Below are 9799 nucleotides of genomic sequence, written 5' to 3' on the forward strand. Positions count from 1 at the left end.
CTTGAGAGAACTCTACAGTTAAGCGTGCTTATGATGGAGTAGTCTTAGGATGGGTGACCTTCCGGAAAGTGACTGTCGAAACTGTGCGAGTGAGGACAAAACACAGGGAAAGATCATGTGGTGATTTGTAGGGATGGTAACAAGTCTTTAAAGCCTCCTGGACGTAGCAAACCGACCAGCGGATATGGGTGGGCTCACGGGCCGAGTGAGAGAACGTGAGGCCCATTAAGGAAAGTGGGCCAATAGACTGGGATTGGACATGAGATCCACTAAGAGGTGGCGGTCAGGGCGTTACAAGTGGTATCAGAGCCGAACCCAAACGTGTGTGGAGTCGAGTGGGCTCACATCGTCAGGGGGTGATGGTTTTTGTGCGCAACGAGGACATTAAGATCTGTTAGTGGGGGTGAATTGTGATACTCCGGTTTCAGGGACATGCAGAGAGGTTTAAAATAATTGATTTGACCATCTATGTCACCAAAGTGCACTTATCTTTTCGGCCAAGGGTCCTGAGAGAAACTCCACAGTTAAGCGTGCTTATGCTGGAGTAGTCTTAGGATGGGTGACCTTCCCGAAAGTGACTGTCGGAACTGTGCGAGTGAAGAAAAAACAAAGGAAAAGATCATGTGGTGATTTGTAGGGATGGTAACAAATCTTTAAAGTCTCCCGGACATAGCAAACCGACCGTCAGATATGGGTGGGCTCATGAGTCTAGTGAGAAAACGTGAGACCCCATTAAGGAAAGTAGATCCATGGACTGAAATTGGACAATGGAGCCCACTGAGAGGTGGCGGACGGAGCGTTACATCAACAAAGACTTGTTTATAGCTATATAAGAGTATATAAGTATATAAACTCAACAAAGACTTGAGAAGCAACACATCAACTATCTAAACCGAAACCAACAAACAAAACAAATCTCACTTATATAGCTATCACAATTCACACACATCAAATTAAAAAGCTAATTTTATAATACTAGCAATTACAGAGTCATAAATACTTTTCTTTTCCAAAACTTCTCTGGATCAACACAGTTATATAGCTATGACAATTCACACACATCAAATTAAAAAGCTAATTTTGGCTACACATCACACATGAAAGACAAAACCCACAAAGCCTAATGAATCATAAATACAGAACAAGAACTCTTAAAGAGAAACAAAAGATGGGTTTTCAAATTGAGGGATAAGAGAGAGACCTCAGAAAGTGGGATTAGAGAAAGACCTCTCTTCTGCTGATCTTGGAACATGACGGTGGAGATGATTCGTCGGAATCAAAGAGCAAAATATTGATTCGTCGTGGCGGTGGGGAGGATTCGTCGGAATCAAAGAGTAAAAATTGAGTCGTCGTAACAGTGGGGACTGGGGACGACTCGTGAAGATCGTGAAGTGTTAGGGTACCTAAGCAAACATCGTCGTTTTACTTCAAAAAATTCAGAAAAAAACAGACTGTGAGACTGTCCATTTTAAATTAATTACGACCCGTTTATAAACGAGCTTAAAAGGGTATAACCCTTTAACATTCTTTGTTTTTTAAGGGTTCGGATCTAAAAACAATACACTGAACCCGTTTAGGCCCGCGGACTTAATGCCCATCTTAATATCACTAGTAGATTGGAACCACGAACGACGACGATGAAAGAAAAATGATAGTGATGAGAAGCATTACAGTTGGCAAGGTGTGCACGATGGTGAACATCACGACGAATGGTGAGTGATCATCATCGGGGGATTTTTGCTCATAAGACTTTAAGGTTTCTAACTTTAACTTTCATCTTTCTCACTTTCAAAAAAAAAAAAAATAATTATGGATGGCTTTACTCCTAATCCTAAAAGAAATTTGGGGTTCATTCACAGACCCGGATTTGAGTTGGAATGTTATGCATTTACTGTTGGGATATCAGATTTTGATGTAGAAGTGTGAATCCCTCCATGAGTTTTTTTGTTTGTTTGTGTAAAGCAAGTTTTTGAGTTTTTCAAACTTAGTCAAATAATTTCCTCTCTGTCACATACAACTCATCGACCTTTTTTTGACATCTAAATCTTTTTTTTTTTTTTAACAACATTTTGACATCTAAATCTAAACATACCATTACCTTTCTCGCCTATCTCTCACGGACCAAATATTAATAAAAGGGTAATTGATAAAAATAGCACCATGTTCCAAAACTAGCACAAAAATTCTAATGTAAAACAATACAATTATAATTAAAATCTCATCTTTATCTCTATAGATGAGCTTAAAGCCCGACGAAGGAACGTTACCATGAGCCAATTGAATCCTTACTCCCACAAGACCTTGAAGCATCCCAGATCTCTTGCCAACCGATTCTCATCGTCGATTTGTCGTTGTCGCCGTGTTCTCGCCGCCGTGTTTGCCTAACCCTTTCTCATCGTCGATCTGTCGTTGTCGATTATTTTCTCTATTTTTCTCGCTAGGATATGAAAATCAACATTTAATTGTGCCGGCCGGTGAGTTTGAATCACAGCGACAAACGCCGACGATGTCAATTTGAAGCCGTTGTTGCAGGTTTTAGATATCAAAATGATTGGGAGAAGCAAAGAGAGGTGTCGTTTCCTCATTTCATATGGTGTTTTGGCTCAACATGCTATGGTCGCGGTTCAGTTTAATGATCGAGTCAAGTCATGACAAATTGATAAAGGATCTATCGTTTAGCTTATTGATTACAGTTGCAGCGATGTTAAAGGCCACAAGAAAATTTTTCACCTCTCTATTTGTTTCCTATATATCTAGTTAGATCTAAACCACAGTTGAGTTTATTAGAATTTGGATTTTTAGTTTAGTAAGTGACTCGAAGGTTTGATAAGTGTTATTGTTTTCGTATGATGGGAGAAAATATTAATCTATGTGGTTGTGTTCAACGTTTTTGTTTTGTAGTCTCATCTGCATTTTTTGTATGAGAACGTAATATGTAAACTAGCTTTGGCTTTGTATACAACTTTTTGATTATGTGATGTACTAAGTTTCTTATTTTCTACAGATTTGCTTTGTTGAGTAATTGAAGAAAGTTAAACACATTAACCTTGGCCAAATACAACTTTTTTATAAGAGAATTCAGTTGTCTTGTTTGTTGATGTGTTTCTTAGTCACATTTGAAATTTAAAGAAGTATTGTTGAGAATTTATGAAGACTTTCCTGAAACTTATATTCCCTGATTTCAATTTTTACTATGCAAGTATGCTTTGGATATGTTTAAGGAGTGTGTTGGTATTTAATAGGACTATGTTTGAAATTTTTTAACATTGTTTTTGGTACTTGTATGATGTTTTTGCATTATAACAGTGTTACATGTTTCTGTTAGCACTTTACTTTAACTTTTATTGAACTTCAGTAAGGATTCTACAAAATTTAGGAAGGGTCCTTTAACTTCATGATGTCTGTCATAAAAAAAGTTTGGCTTTCCTACTCGTTATTAATGAAAATGTCTACCAAGATCTGAACAAAAATGAAATTCATGAAGGATTCAGTAATATTCAAGAATGACTCCTTGAAATTCATGATGGTTTTCATAAAAATAATAGTTGAAAAAGATTACATCTTTAAAGTGTTCTTGCTTAAATCTCATAAGGGGTTAGGGTGCTTTGCCATGGAGCATGTTGTTCATCATCAACTCTATGTTTCTTCTTTGGAATAACATACTCAACTTACATTGCACCGTTTCTTTGTTCTTTGCTGAAATCAAAATGTAAACAAAAAACCCACATTACAATCCATTTAAGGTGGTCTTCCTAATTTATGAATCCCTTCCTAAAGTTTCAGTAATGCGTCCTAAATTTCAGGAACGTCTTCCTGAATGTCTGAAACCAACATCTATATAGCCAAATGTTGATTTGCAATATGAAACTCTTGACAAATATAAGCATTAGATGTAGATTCTACAAGTGTTAAATATAATTGACACCTTAAACTAAGATCCATGATCAAAGTGGGATGATCATAATACATTCAAGTACAAAATTGTTAAACGTGCTATATTTCTTAAAACAGAGTGCTGCATATGTCATAATAGCCAATGTACATAATGTTAAAACCTGCAAACTACAAGTTGAAGAAGTCGAGGACAAGAAAATCAGTGACGACGATGAACTTCTCTTACTCCTAACAAATGTCTTCCTCATCTTCCTCTACTAAACAATTCATTTAATCCCAAGATGATTTCCACACAACTTTAGCTTCCACAAAAATATATTGTTTCAGTTTCTCTCATCTTCTTCTTCTTTCCTCTTTTTTTTACATATCTTCTCTACTTTTGGATCACTCTCGAATCGAAATATCAACCAACCCGCAAAAATATTCTGCAGAACTGCAGGATGATGATATAGGACAGAGCATACTACCATGCGTGATATGAGCATGGTTCAAACAATAAAATCAACAAACAAAATTATTCAGGAAAGATTGAATTATATTTAGGAAGCATCTTTTAAAATTCATGATGGCTTTCATAAAAAAAAATATATATATATTCAGGAATGATCTAATGATGTTTAGGAAGGATCTTTTAAATTCAGGATGGTTTTCCTAAAACATCATGAGCATCTCTGCTGCATCCTAAATGCGAAGATAGTCAGATACAACTCTATGACATGGCTTCAGCTGTGCATTGCCCCACCCAAAAAATCAACAAAATCAATCTAAACACACATTAACATGAAAACAGATTCAAAAATTTATTTACCAAAGCTTTTTACGTGTTCCCGTAAGAGGAATCAAATAATCCACATTGACTTTAACCCCCATCTCAGCAAACTACATCAACGGCGGCAAGTCTAAAGCTCCTCACTGTTACAAAGCACACTGTCACTGTCCATATCAAATAGAACCGCCGATACTTTCCCCCAATCATCTGCCGTAATTGAACTCAGAGGATTCTCCGCCGCCGTACTCACTATCGTAGATGACGGAAGTGCCGTTTTAAACTCTGATCTTCGAGAATCTGGTAAATGAAGATGCTATTGATGTGGATTTTTATTGGATTGGTTTCAGTTGATCGATTTGTCACTTAATTGAAAAGATATGAAGATCTCAGTTCAGAATCTTCATTTGGAGATTTGAGAACTAAAATCGTGAATTTGATTTTAGAAAGAAAATTTTTTTTTGTTAAATAATAATTTCAATATACAAATGCTAGTTTTGGGAAATTTGATCATGTGTGCTAGTTTTGGAAGAAAAACTTAAAAGTGTGGTAATTTATGGTATTTCTCTTAATAAAATCTATCTCAAAAATATTGAAAATGAAATAACAAAAACAAATGTAGAAAGAAACAAGAAAACTAGACAGATAAGCAGAGCGGCCCATTAGGGTTCAAAATAAAGAGGCAATATGGAGGAACTTCTAGAACGACGATTGCTCCCAAAAGAGAAGAAAGATCTCTTCACTTTGGAATTACTAACATTGCCACTACTGCTACATCCTTCTCCGTCTCCGACCACCTGAGCTTCTCGGTTCTTCCGAATCGCCTCTTGAACCGCCAGGTAAAGCTGTCGATCCGCCGATGAATCCATTGAGATTGATCTTCTAATGGGCTGAATACTGCTAAATTGCTCGTCTTTACCTCTTCTTATGTCGATGCATTCGTCCCCCATACTCGTGACCTTCTGAAGCTTTCTGCATTTCCTTGGAAGCCCTCCACGGTCAAACTTCTTCGGAGATGGACTGATCGAATTAAGAGTGTCTTCGGTCATTAGGTGACCAGAGTTTGACCTTTCTTGTTCCATAAGTAACCTTCCGTTTCTCGGACTATCTCTGTTACTACCGATGATATGCCCTAGCTCAATGATCACATACTCGTTCTCACCTCTTAACGCGACCTGATTCTCGGGAGAAGTGCTCGGAGCAGAAACCCGATCCGGAGGGAAACTTGTGTAAGAAGAAACCCTAGCTCTACACAAAGGGCAATTGGCATTGTTCTGAAGCCATACATCGATACAATCGATATGAAACAAATGACAACAATTTGGGATAATCCTCAACTTCTCCTCATCTTGAAACTCATTCAAACAAACAGAGCATTCTTGAAAACTCTTCTCTTCTCCTCCTGTAAAAACGCCGTCGTTTTGATCGTCTCTCTTCTTGAATTTAAAGATTGGGATTGCTCTAATGACAGATTCATCAAGACCACGGTTTCTGAACTCTGGAGAGTAAACCATTAAAAGATCTTGGTTGTTGTGTCGCCTTCGAGATAAGGAGAACCGACGAAGAATGTCGATTCGGTGCCAGTTGAGACAACATTTGATAGCGAAAACATAATAGCTTACAAGTAAGAATGCTGTGGCTAAGATTCCGATCACCGCAACGGCTAAGATCGGGAAACTCGTCCCTGTCGAGCTCGCACGGTGGAAGACAGGCGGCGGCAGCGGAGGTGAGAAGCTCAGATCCCGGAGGAGGTTGCTACGGTTTGATAGATCCATTAACTTACTATACGAACAAGCTCATCCTCTAATGGAGAATACTTTGAAAGATCTTGAAGAGAGAGAGAGAGAGAGAGAGATTGGAGTAAAATGAAAGTTCGGTGAGATTTCTTGGGGTCTTTATATGATTATATTAATATTTTTCTTGATCGGTGTGACTCGTTTACTCTAGATTAGTATTATAAAAAATATAAAATTAACTGTTATTTAATTTAACAGTTAATTTGATTGGTCGGAAAATTGAAAGTTTGTTTGTTTTTTATGTACTAGTGGTGGGGACTTTTGTATTTAAGAGGGAAAAAAACCTGACATATATTCGCATTAACTATGATTTTATAATTTTGTTTGCATTAACTGTTATGATTATATAATTTGATCTACCTTTTAGACCTTTTGGTATTGGAGTGATGTTGCTTTTGATAATTATTTATTGTTTGTTTTGAATTGATATTCTGATAGTGAAAGTTCGTCTGAGTGTTGTTAATCATTAATTTACGCGATGTAATGATGTTATATTCACTAAGCATACCATTAATTAACAATAATTAAATCAATATTTTTCTTTATGGATATGATTTATGATCTAACCATGATTGTCGGTAGCTTTTTAATAACTAGTTGTAGACTTCTTTGTAGTAGTGATATAGAATCTTTCAAGTTTCAGACGAATCCTGCGTACACTTTGTTGTAGTTTTTTTTTTCCTGTTTTTAAAATATACTGTATTTATAGAATTATTATTCTATATGCTATTATGCTTTTCTTATCAATCAAACCCATTATATATAAATGATTCATTTCAAATTGTTTTTCTACTGCATATGATATCTTGTTAGATGATAATGTGTGCTTTGACTAAACACGTAACTTTGAAAATATGTTAAGGGTTATATACTTATATTACCATTCATTGAAATACGAAACTTATAGTAGTACAGTATAACTTTTCCTTTATTAACTGGTTCTCACTTCTGATCACCCCATATAGGATTCAACAATATTATCAAGAATATTAAAATTTTGAAAAATGAAAACTTAAATGGCGAGAATGGTTAGTTTTTTATTATTTCTGACAACGTAAGAGAATGGTTACTTATCCAGTTCATCTTAACAACAAAATAATTAAATTATCCAGTTCGATTTTATCAATTCTAGACTTTAGCTAGTCTGAAATAAGAACTGTAAATAGTGGTATACTACGAATAAAAAGGTTAATGAGATAAAGATAGTTTGAGGAGATTTAGTAGAGTAACACTAGGATCTTAAAATTTTAATAATATAAATAGATTTAAGGTATAGATTAATGATTGGAAACGTTAAAAAAAAAAAAAGGGGTAGTAGGACTGTTACAACACGTCCATTTCTAGTCAACACTGAATCATCATTGCTAATTACAAATTCAATAAAACAAGAAAATACAAAAAGTAAACTGGCGCACATGCATTCCACCATACGTATATGTATATTCACGTAGTAGCATATATATATATATATATATATCATGTTGACGCTTAGTTAAGCAAATGAGATGATGGCACATTTAAAAAGTCAACATTGATCACCGAATTTTTCAGACGGCTTATCCGTTCAAATCCTGGTACATGACCATTTGGTACACACACATAATGATACTACTCAAGAACCAAAGGAAACTTTAGCTAATGAATCAGCAATCATGAATTAGCAATTCTTGACATCTACATCAAGGTTGAGTTGAGATGTCCTACAACCAAAGACCAGATCCTAATATTTGAGATATCTTTCAACCAAAGAACTCTATTATATGGTTGATATCTCAATTTGATTGAAATCTTGATGTATCCAACACACCTCTCTTTACCTTAGAGATGACAATCTTATAAGCCAGTAGCTAAATGGGTTATATGGGTTACCTATATATAAATAAAATAAAATAAAATAATTAATATTAAATCTATAATATATTATATAAAATAAATTATAAAACCAACCAAAGTTTTCAAGTTTAAGAAAATAATATCTAGATATTAAAATAGAAAGAACATCCTAAATTCCTAAAGCCAAAAATCTATAAAACCAAAATAAAAAGTCATTCTTAATTTAAAATAAAAACTATTTTTAATTTAAAATTAAAAAACACTTTAATCTTCTATAAATGATCCAGTCAGATTTTTTTAACTTCATAGTCTTCATTCTTCATATATACATATTATCTTATATTTTTTTTTCATTCTTCATATATACATTATATATATATATATATTATTTTCGTTTTTTTCGATTAACCCATAGATAACACATAACCCTAATAGGTTTATCCCGTTAAACTCACGAACCCGGATGAACCCATTAAAACTCATTTATTTATATAGGTATAAAAACTTAATCCATATCCATTAAAATAATAGACAAACAGAGTAAATTCATGGGTTTTTACCCATTTTGACACCCCTATAAAAAAAACTATGGATGAAAACATTCAAGTAACTTTCATGGTGGGTAGAAAAAGGAAAGACAAAAAAATTGCCTAATTCTTAAGGGAAAAATCCCGAAGAAAAGTCAAAATCCCACGCACGAATCCGATATTCATTTTTATTAAATTCACTACGTAATAATAATAATAAAGTGAATATAATGGACCGACACTGCTTCCGTAGCCTATCGACTATCGTGTGTGTATGTTGACGAGTTTGGCACACCATAGTGTCGCGTTTGTGTATTTATATGATTAAATCTCTTTTTATACACACATAAAAAAAACACAAAGGCCTACTTTTAAATAAATTATTACAGAAAGAAAAGTTTTAATCTTTGTCTTGTATGATAAATTTGGAATCGATTTGTTCGTTTCACACTAGTCAAGGATTTTGTAAAAGTATATCTTTGAGCAATTCCAAAGAGAGTATATAATTTTGACTCTTATAATTTTTTTTTTTTTGTCGGACTCTTATACTTTTTAACAATATATTATGTATTTTTTTAAAAATAAGAATTTTTATAAGACTAATTAAAATTATCAAAAAATAAGAACTTTTATAAGATTAATTAAAATTATCTCTTTGGTATAACTCTAGTTAGAATCTTTATTTTTTTTTTATTTTTAAATTTAAATTATTTTAAAAGTTCATATTTCATACAGTGCACTGATCCGTGTGACTTTCGTTCTGACGTATATCTCACACAGTGGATGAGTCTGTGGTGACTGTTGTTACACTTGCATTCACCGCATTAGTTTAATCACTCTAGAAATTTACCAATCTTTTTTCCAGTCTGGAAATCTGTAATGTCCCGACTGCCACCTTTTAATGGGACCTATGTCCAATCCGAGTCCATGGGTCCACTTTTCTTAATGGGCATCACGTCCTCTCACTAGGCCCGTGAGCCCAT

The 9799-nt window shown here is 34.5% G+C and overlaps 1 pseudogene across 1 annotated transcript; it reads right to left on the bottom strand.

Annotated features, from left to right (window-relative positions):
- Positions 1-5205: 5205 nt before the first annotated feature.
- LOC104725114 (RING-H2 finger protein ATL16 pseudogene) lies at positions 5206-6586 on the bottom strand (annotated as a pseudogene). Its single transcript, XR_015570496.1, has one exon. The product of XR_015570496.1 is annotated as an RING-H2 finger protein ATL16 pseudogene (transcript).
- Between the last annotated feature and the right edge of the window lie 3213 nt (positions 6587-9799).

Source organism: Camelina sativa, chromosome 11 (genome assembly GCF_030686135.1).
Source record: "Camelina sativa cultivar CO46 ecotype springtype chromosome 11, ASM3068613v1".
In the NCBI taxonomy this organism is placed as follows: Eukaryota; Viridiplantae; Streptophyta; class Magnoliopsida; order Brassicales; family Brassicaceae; genus Camelina; species Camelina sativa.